This window comes from Poecilia reticulata, chromosome 10, assembly GCF_904066995.2.
Source record: "Poecilia reticulata chromosome 10, P_reticulata-male-v2, whole genome shotgun sequence".
NCBI lineage: Eukaryota > Metazoa > Chordata > Actinopteri > Cyprinodontiformes > Poeciliidae > Poecilia > Poecilia reticulata.
The window spans coordinates 20498314-20511056 of record NC_088839.1 but is presented as its reverse complement, the minus strand read 5'-3'; the positions used below and the strand labels follow the sequence as shown (position 1 = coordinate 20511056).

At 39.4% G+C, this 12743-nt stretch overlaps 1 long non-coding RNA gene across 1 annotated transcript; it reads left to right on the top strand.

The window, feature by feature from the left end:
- Positions 1-2200: 2200 nt before the first annotated feature.
- On the top strand, positions 2201-4404 carry LOC145553247 (uncharacterized). The gene is made up of 3 exons (XR_014089545.1): positions 2201-2501; positions 3189-3284; positions 3949-4404. It is a non-coding gene; the product is annotated as an uncharacterized LOC145553247 (long non-coding RNA).
- The last annotated feature ends 8339 nt before the right edge of the window (positions 4405-12743 follow it).

Here is a 12743-nt window from a genome sequence, read left to right as displayed (position 1 = left end):
GACATCACTACTGTGATTCATTGACAATGTACCATGCTGATCTGCAGCTGAATTTCTTTTGATTTGCTCTATATTGTTGTTGAGGTGGTCAGTGGATTTGAACAAAAGATGGCCAGTCTTGTTGCAGTCCAAGACAAAGGTATTAATTTCTGAACTTCTTTTTATTGGTAAGCTTCTAGCCTAACTGGAGATGTCTGGGAGATTTGTCAGTACAATTTCCTTTCAAAGAAACGTAATATTTCCTTCAAATGCTCCATAAACTATGAACTTCACAGGCTTTTTTCAGCAGTCCCGGCAACACACACTAGTCTGGTCTGATGTCATTGTGGGGTCCATAGCAGCTGGAGTCTTTAGTGAATGGTTGTTTGGGGCCATACACACATTTCTGGTTTACAGTAAAAGTGAGGACCCCGTTGGAGGTTTATTTTGGTCAAAATTTAATCCCTTTTTTGTGTAACTATTGATCTTGTCTGCCCTCAGTAGCATGGTTGACAGCTGGATTAAGACACGATGTATGTTTCAAATCAGTTAATATGACGGAAACATGTTTACAGTCCAATCCAGTTATGTCTACTTCGATTAACGTTTGAAACAGTTTAAGTGATACTGAAGTTTGAGACTTCATGATGAAGGATGACTGCTAAACCAAACCAGAAATAGGTTTTTAGGCGAACATTACTGCTGTGATTCATTGACAATGTACTATGCTGATCTGCAGCTGAATTTCTTTTGGTTTGTTCTATATTGCTGTTGAGGTGGTCAGTGGATTGGAACAAAAGATGGCCAGTCTTGTTGCAGTATTAAAAGACTATTCTTTTCTTTTCCTAAGGTTGACAAAGAACCAACTGTGACTGAAGGTGTTGAGTTTGAGCATGCTGGCTCAGCAGATGAAGCTCCACCAATGTCAAAGTCCTCCAAGACAAAGGTAATAATTTCTGAACTTCTTTTTATTGGTAAGCTTCTAGCCCAACAGGAGATGTCTTGGAGATTTGTCAGTACAGTTACCTTTCAAAGAAATTTAATATTTCCTTCAAATGCTCCATAAACTGTGAACTTAACAGGCTTTTTTCAGCAGTCCCGGCAACACACACTAGTCTGGTCTGATGTCATTGTGGGGTCCATAGCAGCTGAAGTGTTTAGTGAATGGTTGTTTGGGGCCATACACACATTTCTGGTTTACAGTACAAGTGAGGACCCCGTTTGAGGTTTATTTTGGTCAAAATTTAGTCCCTTTTTTGTGTAACTATTGATCTTGTCTGCCCTCAGTAGCATGGTTGACAGCTGGATTAAGACACGATGTATGTTTCAAATCAGTTAATATGACGGAAACATGTTTACAGTCCAATCCAGTTATGTCTACTTCGATTAACGTTTGAAACAGTTTAAGTGATACTGAAGTTTGAGACTTCATGATGAAGGATGACTGCTAAACCAAACCAGAAACCAAACCAGAAATAGGTTTTTAGGCGAACATTACTGCTGTGATTCATTGACAATGTACTATGCTGATCTGCAGCTGAATTTCTTTTGGTTTGTTCTATATTGTTGTTGAGGTGGTCAGTGGATTGGAACAAAAGATGGCCAGTCTTGTTGCAGTATTAAAAGACTATTCTTTTCCTAAGGTTGACAAAGAACCAACTGTGACTGAAGGTGTTGAGGTTGAGCCTGCTGGCTCAGCAAATCAAGCTCCACCAAAGTCAAAATCCTCCAAGACAAAGGTAATAATTTCTGAACTTCTTTTCACTGGGCTTCTAGCCCAACTGGAGATGTTTGGGAGATTCTGTTGGTACGGTTGCATTGGAAGAAATGCAATATTTCCTTCAAATGCTCCATAAACTATGAACTTAACAGGCTTTTTTCAGCAGTTCTGGTGACACACACTAGTCTGGTCTGATGTCATTGTGGGGTCTACAGCAGCTGAAGTGTTTAGTGAATGGTTGTTTGGGGCCATACACATATTTCCGGTTTACAGTACAAGTGAGGACCCCGTTTGAGGTTTCTTTTGGTCAAAATTTAGTCCCTTTTTTGTGTAACTATAGATCTAGTCTGCCCTCAGTAGCATGGTTGACAGCTGGCTTAAGACACGATTTATGTTTCAAATCAGGGAATACGACGGAATCATGTTTACAGTCCAATACAGTGACGTCTTCTTAGATTAACGTTTGAAACGGTTTTAGAGATACGGAAATTTGAGACTTTACGATGAAGGATGACTGCTAAACCGAACCAGAAATAGGTTTTTATTCTAACATTACTGCTGTTATTCCTTTACAATGTACCATGCTGATCTTCAGCTGAATTTCGTTTGGTTTGTTCTATATTGTTGTTGAGGTGGTCAGTGGATTTGAACAAAAGGTGGCCAGTCTTGTTGCAGTATTAAAACACTATTTTTTTCTTTTCCTAAGGTTGACAAAGAACCAATTGTGACTGAGTGTGTTGAGTTTGAGCATGCTGGCTCAGCAGATCAAGCTCCAACAAAGTCAAAGTCCTCTAAGAGAAAGGTAATAATTTCTGAACTTCTTTTCACTGGGCTTCTAGCCCCACTGGAGATGTCTGGGAGATTTGTCAGTACAGTTACCTTTCAAAGAAATGTAATATTTCCTTCAAATGCTCCATAAACTATGAACTTAACAGGCTTTTTTTAGCAGTTCTTGCAACACACACTAGTCTGGTCTGATGTCATTGTGGGAACTATAGCAGCTGAAGTCTTTAGTGAATGGTTGTTTGGGGCCATACACACATTTCTGGTTTACAGTAAAAGTGAGGACCCCATTTGAGGTTTATTTTGGTCAAAATGTAATCCCTTTTTTGTGTAACTATAGATCTTGTCTGCCCTCAGTAGCATGGTTGACAGCTGGCTTAAGACATGATGTATGTTTCAAATCAGGGAATATGACGGAAACATGTTAACAGTCCTATCCAGTGACGTCTTCTTAGATTAATGTTTGAAACAGTTTAAGTGATACTGAAGTTTGAGACTTTATGATGAAGATTGACTGCTAAACCAAACCAGAAATAGGTTTTTAATCGAACATTACTGCTGTGATTCATTGACAATGTACTATGCTGATCTGCAGCTGAATTGTTTTTGGTTTGTTCTATATTGTTGTTGAGGTGGTCAGTGGATTTGAACAAAAGATGGCCAGTCTTGTTGCGGTATTAAAAGACTATTCTTTTCTTTTCCTAAGGTTGACAAAGAACCAACTGTGATTGAAGGTGTTGAGGTTGAGCCTGCTGGCTCAGCAGATGAAGCTCCACCAATGTCAAAGTCCTCCAAGACAAAGGTATTAATTTCTGAACTTCTTTTTATTGGTAAGCTTCTAGCCTAACTGGAGATGTCTGAGATTTTGTTAGTATGGCTACCTTTCTAAGAAATTTAATATTTCCTTAAAATGATCTTTAAACTGTGATCTTAACTTGCTTACTTGATGAAGGATTACTGTATATCTGAAGCAGAAACAGCTTTGTAGTAGAATCACACAGCTGTGATACAACATTCCTTTTGACTAGTCAATGTTTTTTATGTTATTTAGATGTTTTTTTTCTATTTGTCCCAATGTTGGCAAGCCTCTTGCCTACAATATTCAGGTTTATTTTAAAGTACATTACCATTTTCAAATATTACGTCACTGACTTCAGAATTAAAAGTCAGCCCTAATTTATAGTAACATCAGGACTTCATTGTCTTGTGGGTAGGGTTAGGGTTAGTAACAATTACCTTAGATGTTTACAAATATATATTTTTGGTATAATTGAGAAAAATAGCTTTTCATGGTGAGAAAGGTACAGTTATTAATTGGTTTAGGTCCTGTATTTAACTGTATTTTGCAGGAAGGGTCTAATCAGGCATGAGTGTATTTTACAATTTCAGAAAACCCTTCAATTATGATATTGCTTTGGTAACTTCATTTCATTGTTTTAAACTTGTTATTAACTTTGGTTTTAAAGGTTGCCAACCATGCAAGAGGAGGACTTGGAATGAGGGAGAGGTCCTTGCAGTCAAAAAGCACTTGATGGCATTCATCACCACCTGTAGAGTTCCAGGAAAAGCAGACTGTGATAAGTGTTTAAAACGGGAGCCTGTTGCACTCAGAAACAGAAATTGGCTGGCTGTTAAGTTTTACGTTAAAAACGGCTCTTAAAAACAAAGTTTAAAAACATTTAATTTCATGCTGCTTTTAAGTGCTTTTAGTTAGTCATGTCATAGACATTTCAGTTTGCTGTTTTTTTTTAAATACAGAAAGTAGTATATCTTTTAGTTTTGGCTTTGTTGCAGTACCTTTTTTACTGACAGTAATTTCAGTTTGTACTTTTTAAGTTCATTTGTTGGTTTAAATATTTACGGGAAAACAAAGCATCCTGTAAAGAGCTTGGTTAAGCAATAAATGTTTATTCTTCAGCATACTTTTTACGCCTTACTCAATCATTTAGTACATAGAAGGAAGATAAAAAAATACCTTTCATCTATTTTCAGATGCGTGAAAAGTACATCATATCCGAGTTGTTGTAGATGCTTATGGCTGTGGGCAGGGAGGATTGTCTATATTATTCGGTATTCTAATGGATCTGAAGATGCCTCAGTGTTCAAACATATGAAAGAGGATGATCGGGGTTGTCTGTAATGTTTGTATTACAATCAATCAGTCAATAGGTTTATTCGACAAAACTCATTACATGAGTGAAAGTGAGCAGACAGAACAAAAACCTTCAAAGAATCCTTTTTTGAACAACCATCTCCAGAGGATTTCAACAGTAGTCCCCGGAACAGAACCAGCCTTCTTTATCAGGCTGTTAAGCCTTTTCAGGTCCCTGGCTCAGATGCTATTTAAACAGATGATGACAGAAGAGATGACACTCTCAACAACAGACTTGTAGAGTAAATTAATCAATCAAGATTACTGCCTGTGGCCCATCTTCTCGTAATTACAGGTTGTTCCTGGATGAGAGATTTACAGTCAATCAGAAGAACACAAAATTATGATATAATTTGCTAGGAAAAGGTTTTTTTTCCAGAAATGTATGCATCATTTTAATCCCTTTATGTAATGTCTTTAAAAGAATACATTTAACAAAGCGTAATATGCTGCTCAATACTAGAATTTGACATATCTTGAGTGGCTACTCAATTTTCTTTTGTACCAAAGTGTAGATTTCATTGTGCATTGAGTCATAGTGGCTGTCAAAGCACTTTGAACCGGAAACTGTGCTACAGGTACTAAGAATGTAATAAAAACTATTTAGTGTGTATTTATGTCCCCACCCATTACTAAAACCTGACAAGTCCCCAAGAGTCACCTTCTTATCATGTTTGGAACTCTAGTTAGTCTTATTGCAAATTTAAAGTGATATGTTTGTTCACTGCCCCTCTAGCATGCTACTTGATTTTTTGCAGAGCTGTGCTACTTTCAGAAAGGGAGGTTCCCAGAAAGCATGGTCTTGTCTTTAGTCCCCAGTAGGGCATATAAACAAGGCTAGGTGTGTGTGTGTGTGTGTGTGTGTGTGTGTGTGTGTGCGTGTGTGTGTGTGTGTGTGTGCGTGCGTGCGCGTGTGTGTGTGTGTGTGCGTGTGTGTGTGTGTGTGTGTGTGTGTGTGTGTGCGCGTGTGTGTGCGTGTGCGTGTGTGTGTGTGTGTGTGTGTGTGTGTGTGTGTGCGCATGTTTACAGTTTAAAACAAAAGAAAGTTCAGCTCAAAGGCAGCGTTTCGTTTTCCGCCCAATTATTCTGTGAGGAAACGGGGAGCAGCCGCTGCTTTGTTGGACGCCTTTCTGCTGCAGGAACAGAGCTGTTAAGCTCCGAGCTTTACTTCGCCTGCTGCTAATTCAAGAGAAATTCTGATGTCTCCCATCCTTCTCAAACCCCAATTTGTCTTCTTTTTGTTCTTCACTGTTTGACTGTTAAAATATGCTGATGAAAGGAGGCCGAGCTTTTGCAGGAAAACAAGAGTAAACCCATGTTTTTATACCCAGAGGAAACCGGCCTTCTTGTTAGGCTGCTTTTCTGCCTGACTTGACACTTTTCGTTGGATCAAACGTCTCATCACAAAATGCAACCAAACAAAAGTGCTTACCCATAATCCATCAGTGCAGGTGTGTGATGCGCAGCGCTCTGAAATGAACAGCAGAGCTTGTCGTTAATCCTGAAGACAAGCTTCCCTCTAATTAACGAAATCGACTTGAGCGGCACAACAGAAAATGAATAGTGTTTTCCTAACAAAATGTATTTCTGCTCATCTCCTACAGCCTCTGTGTGTTTTTGGCAGATTGGAGGAAAAGCTGCATCCATCAAAGTCAGGAGGCTTGTGAAGCTGCTTCTGGCACATGAATGCAAAAGCAAAGGAGTGTTTTAGCCAACCAACTTATTAGGCTTGTTGAAATTGTGATATGCATCCTTATTACTAACTTATTTGGAGGCCCAAACATGCAAGAAAAGTCTGCAAAGATAAAAGGATTTCTATTTTCTTGGCTTTAGTAATGGGCAAAAAGTAGTTCATTAGCTCCAGATGCTCGGTTCCTCAAATTAATTAGTATAAATTTCTAATGTAATTGCATTAATTTCTTTAGGACTTGCACAAAAGAAGAAACATTTTGTTTCTATTTTTGATTTAAAATGGGATTTCACAAGTGACCTTCCTTATATTTGCTGCTCTCCGCTACTTTGACTATAGCTTGTTTACTTGTATTTAATGTTCCTCACTGGTCAACAGGGATTTTGTCTCTATGGGTCAAAGATGTTACTTGCTTTGGGATAAACTCCTAATCAGCCCATTCTCAGTCAGAGATCAGGTTTTATCTTTAACCTCACTTTAACTCATGCTGCTCTGCTCCCACCTGTGTCAAAGTGCACACAGCAGGCTTGCACTCTCCGACACACCCATGGATTCTCAGCCACTCTTAAAGGAGCGGTGCCCCCTGCTGTCGCCAACTAGAGTCACTCGGTACAACCTTTTGCTGAATAAACCAGGCAGGCCAAAATCCCTGGACTGAATGGCTGTTCTGGATTTCTCCTCACCTCCTCCTCTTGGTTCCTTACTGGTTTGATGGAGAAAATTCAAACAATAAAACAAGTTAGCAATAATAACACATTTTTTTGTCTAGTGAAATTTGGTGTGCTTGCCCTTGCATAGCAATGTCACCATTTCTAAGGTCAGTTCAGAGTCGTGTAGCTCTCGTACCGTCAGCGTAACTTTATGAACAGAAGGAGAGAGGGGTTAACGGGAGTCCGATTGCTCATTTCTGCTTCAGAGCCTGCTGGCACGTTGATCCAGACCTGCTGATGCTAATGCAAAGTAAAACGTATGGCTGTAGTGCCTCTTATAGGGGATTTAATACGGGCCCCATCTGTACAGCTGGCCCTTCTTGATTTATTATCTAAGAAAAAATCTTTCTAGTGTTCCCTGAAGATGGCAAGGTGCTGATGCCATCTGAGTGTCAAAGTGGAACGCTGAAGCTTCTAAATAAGGCAGCAGAGGGTGGGGGCACCCATAGCTGTACAGCAACAAAGGCAGGACATAAAACGCAGAACGCAAACGTTCACCTGATTGTTGGCACGTGGCTTCGAGCCCGAATTCTGCTGTGGAGAAACGAGAGGGCAGGCGGAGGCACCGACAAGGCGCTCTCGCCTGTTAACACTCGCAGAAACAGCCTGAGCTGTTCTAATGGCCTCGCCAAAACTTCTCATTTTATAATTGGCAGGCAGCCACAGCGAGATTGACAAATGAGTGTCAGCCATCAGCAATTGCTCGAGCCAGGGATGCTGGAGACGGAGAGCGGAAATCAAAATAATTAAAATAAATAGGGTGCCAAGTGATGGCAGTGCTCCCTCCAACATGGCAGATATGAGCTGCCAGCGAGAAATAGAAGCTAGGAAGGTTCGAGTGTCAGTCTTCACCTCCTCCCCGAGACCTCTCACCACTAAACCGTTATTAGTGACAAAAACCTGCCAGGATCTCAGCCGTCTGTGTGCACTCCTGCGTGTGTTTGTTGTGCACTAATAGAGAAACGATGCGCGGATAATAAGGAGTTTACACTTCAGGATCAGTTAATTTTCACTTCCTGTGTTTCCTTTCTTCTCACCAAAAAGCCGAGACAGGATCAGCAAAATGGAAACGTAGCAAACGCAAAACAGCTGGCAGAGTGAGGAAGCCATGTTACTCTGCACACTGGAGTTAAGACCTGGTCTTACATCTGCTGCACACAGATCGTGTTTTCATTCAGAGTCGTTTCATAAATATTGATAAAACGGTTTGCTTGCGATAGCTGTGGGATCAGAGGAATCTACTAAAATCATAAATCATTATTACTGCAATATTAGTTCATTCCTTCGTGTTTTAGTTTTATAGTTTATTCTCGTGTCCTTTTCCTTGTGCAGTTCTTGAGTTTACTTTTGTATTTTTAAACATCTTTATTGTATTCCACTTCTGCCTCTCTTTGTCTGCATTTTGTTCCTCCAACCATCACTCTTCCCACCATCACACCGTTTGTGACAACCGTCAATTTTTCTCCACAGTGCAGAGTGCAAACACCCATGCTCGTATACAATCCCATTGTTTCAGCTCTAATTTTTTCTTTAAAGAGGGATCTCCTTAACCTGTCGTCTCTCTTATACATGTTTATATGTGTCCTTTATAAGAAAAATACAAAATGACATGTTATTTTCCCACAAGGCACAGCCACTTACTTTTTCTATATGATCTATTGTTACCTTGTTTGTGAGATTGGTGAGGGAGGCTCTCAGTCACTGTTGCTCCCCAGAAAAGGTGAGAATCACATTGTCAACCACAGACTAAGCACAGTCACTGTTTACAGTTCTCAAGCTAGTTCCTAGTTTGGAGTGACATCAGAAAAATGTTTTTTGAAGTTTTCTGGTTCTATTTTATATAATTTATATCTAGAAAATAAATGATAAAATCACCCTTTTGTTCTTCAAATACTGTAGACATTAAGATTAACTAAAATGTAGAATAAACTTAAATGACTGGTGTTAAAAGCAGTAAATAAATGTCTTTGACATCTACTTTTTTGGTTTAATGATGTACTCAGATTTCACTTTTTTAAAATTATACAGTGTGCACACGTCAAATAAAACCTTTCAGGTATCTTAGATTTTTTTTTTAATCCCAGTTGTTCATATTCTTCCAGAGTGTCGTGGATATTTAACTAAAAAAAAAAAAGAATTTCAGCTTCCAGTTCTTTTGCAGTGAAAATACAACGGGTTCTCTGTAAGGGATTAAGATTTGTGATATACACTGTTTGGTCAGCTTTTTGTTTGCACCTTTCTTGTACTTTGTTGGAACCATTAATAATTTACTCATTATGGCATACTGTAAACTAAAAAAGGTGTCTGGAATGCCCCCCTATTGACATACTAAAATTGTAAATGGTAAAATGTCCAGTACCTGTAAAGCTTGTTCAGAGGTAGAGAAAGTTGTTTATAATACTTTCAGTTATTCACCCATTTACACACTGATGGTAGCAAACAGCTACACTGTAGGCAGTTTGGATGCGAGGTTGCTATGCTCCGCACCGTCGGACCCTCTGACCATTATCACCCGGCAGACCGACAGAGCAGCGGTTCGAAATGGCACAGAAAGCAACATTGTAATCATGTTGACATCTTCTACATTTACAAAAATGTGAGTATGTGACTTAAACATGTGCATCTTATTTCTGTAGTTTGAAGGACTGCTGATACATGCTGCTCTTGTCTACTTTGAGTTTCTGATTCATTTGTCATTTTTTTCTTCAGCTCTCATATTTTGTGCTTCTATCTAATGGAGCTGTGCTGTGATGTGTGATGCTACGTGAGATGGCAGCAGAGCAGACAGGTGAAAGCCACTTTGTCATCACTGGAAACCACCTGCGAGCTTCCAACATGCTCATTAGCACCTTTTTGCCTCTGCTCTGATCACTCGCCTCGCTGTATTTTTCTGTCACTAACCCCCCGCTGGTGCCAGGCTTTGTTCTGAAATGTCAAACCGGGCGCTGACGAACGTTGACGCTGATTACAGACTGAAGGCTTGGACAAATAGCTCAGGATGGGCAGATCAGGAGAGTGATGCAAAGACAGAAGAAAGATAAGTCTTTTCAGCTTCTCAGCCTGTCACTCTTAGCTGTTATTACCAATCACAGTGTGCCAATGTGAACTCCTACACTTCAGGTATTTATCCCAATAGAAGGAATCAAACCGATGCATATTTGACTCTGTGTTTGACTCGTACTCACCACCCGCTGCAATACAGAGCCTTTAAGCAGCAGGTGGAGATCTTTGCAAAGTTACAGGTCTTATTTCTACCTACTGCTCAAAGAACTGATGGCATGGCAGAGAGGTTTTCAGTCGTGGACTGCTTTTCTCTGAGTTAATGGCAGTTTTTAGTATAACATGTAATGTAATACATTCAATGCAGCAATGCTTCTGATAAAAATGATAATAAAAAAAATACTCATATGAAAGAAAAGATTTACAGCATTCATATTGTCAAACCCAAACATCCCGCTCTCTCTCCAGAGAACCCACAGTTTTGAACAGTAGCAATGATTGTTATCCGCATAGCTTTGTTTGCAACTTCTAGTCCGCTTGCAAAACAAACAAAAAAAAAAACAATTTGAAAAAAAATTGAAAGAAAACAAAAAAATCTGTCTGCTTTTGGTCCAGATCAAGCAAGTAGACCAATGGACTTCCCTGAATACACCCTAGGATTAAGCACAAAGGTGTCTCTAATTTGCAGGAGATGCATCCTTAGTCTGACCCTTCCTCTGAGACAAATTCATAAGATCCGAAAAGGCCTTGAGCAACATAATCTCCAAGTTCATAAGAGCACACAAACGCCTGATGGTGATGGTTTGGAGGATTGATTATGACCAATAAGCATCTCGGACACGTGTTTTGCAACTGTAATTATAATAAGCATAAAAGTATATTTCTGAATCGAACCTGACCACCTATGTATTATTTGTATCCATCTTTGTTGTAAAGGAGGCATTAATACCTTCAAAGCCTTCGCATTGCAGCTTATTTAGAACTATCTGGCAGATTTTATGTATCAATGTACTTTTCCATATATCTTTTCATCTCTGATAAATGTGAGCTTTTTAAGTCTCAGCAAAGTTCATTATACCTTGACCTTTCGGGCATACATAACCTAACACAATAAGCGGATACACAGACCTGCTGTCTCCGGTTTAATTGCATGAAGCTACAGAGACACAGAAACTATCTCTAGATCAATCTCGGGCAGACTTCCTTTTTTTACAATAACACATCCAGTTTTGAGTTTTTAAATCCTTAGCCTTTTTTCTTTAGTTTGTGCAGAAATAGATGGTAGCAGAAACCAACAAACACGCCATGTCTCTGCAAAGAGAGCATTCAGGAGGGAGCTTGGAGTTACCCTCTATTTTATTTCCTTAGATATGAGTCTGAATAAGGTCAGAGAATAACCTTTCAAGTAGCGCACTATAAACCACACAAGGGCTGCCTAAGAGACAGTGTGCATGCGTGTGTGTGTGTGTGTGTGTGCGTGTGTGTAGAGAGAGTGCACAGTGACATTTCCTCCAATCCTCTAATTTGAAGGCAATCCACTTTAAAGATGTTGGAGGTGGAGGGACTCCAGTGTTTCAGTGTTTTAGAAGAGTTTATCATCTGTTGACCTTCTCAGCCACAAAAGCCACTAGCAGAAAAGAAAGACAGGAACAGATAAAAAAAGAAAGAAAGCACCCTCTGCTTTCATTTGTGTTCAATAAAGATGTTCATCTGTGTCACACGGCAGCTTGTGATCAAAGCCAGCAAAGGAAACCAGCCTGCATCCTGTGAAAACAGGTCCATGTAAGCTTTCAGCTAATGAGATTAACCAGACACTGATAGGGTCCTGTTTTCTGTCAACCAAGGGAGTGAATGCCGGGCGTTGGACTGCAACAGGTCTGCAGGTGCTGGTAATGTTCAGGGAAGTTCTAGGTAAATTAATATATTGGTAAGTGGAATGGTTGTAAATAGATTTTACAGAAAAATACAATGCTATCAGTGCAAATTTTGTGTTTGTTAAAGTTGACCCTAACACAAAACATGATGCTTTTATTTATAAGAGTTTTGCTAGCCCAGCTTATACATCTACATACCTCTGATAAATTCATGTTTGCGTCAACTGAAAGTTTTTGTTATCGTTATCATGTCCTGGTAACTAAAACGAACAAACCTCGTAAACTAGGTGTTCACGAGGTTGTAAAGTTGTAATGTTGTGTAAATCGTACTTTAACTGCACCACGACAACAAAAGGAAAACTCGTGTGGAAAAATACTAATTACACCCCACAATTCAACAACGTATAGAATTACTTTTAGTTGTAATCAATTTTCTTCCTTGTGGATGAATTTTAGTCCACTTTTATTATGAAAGCTTAATGCATAAATGTGTTTAGATCCCAACACAGCCTTTCACTGAAATGTAAAGTGTTGGACTTTGCTCCATTTCAGCACCTTTATGCTTTTCAGCCATTCTGTAGGTGATGTGATCTTTGAGCTGACAGAAGAGCTCAAACCTGTCCCTGGAATACCTTTGATGTTAAACTCAATACCTGCAAGAAAACCAAGTCCTGTAGATGCCAAACAGGCCTGAATCCTCAGACTTCCATCATCATCTTCCTGATGATCGAGGGGCAAATTTGGAGGGACATCTAATTTTATTTTGATGGAGTGGTAAAACCTCCAGGTCCATTTTTAGTGGAACTTTGTATTTACATAAAACTTTAAACTTAGC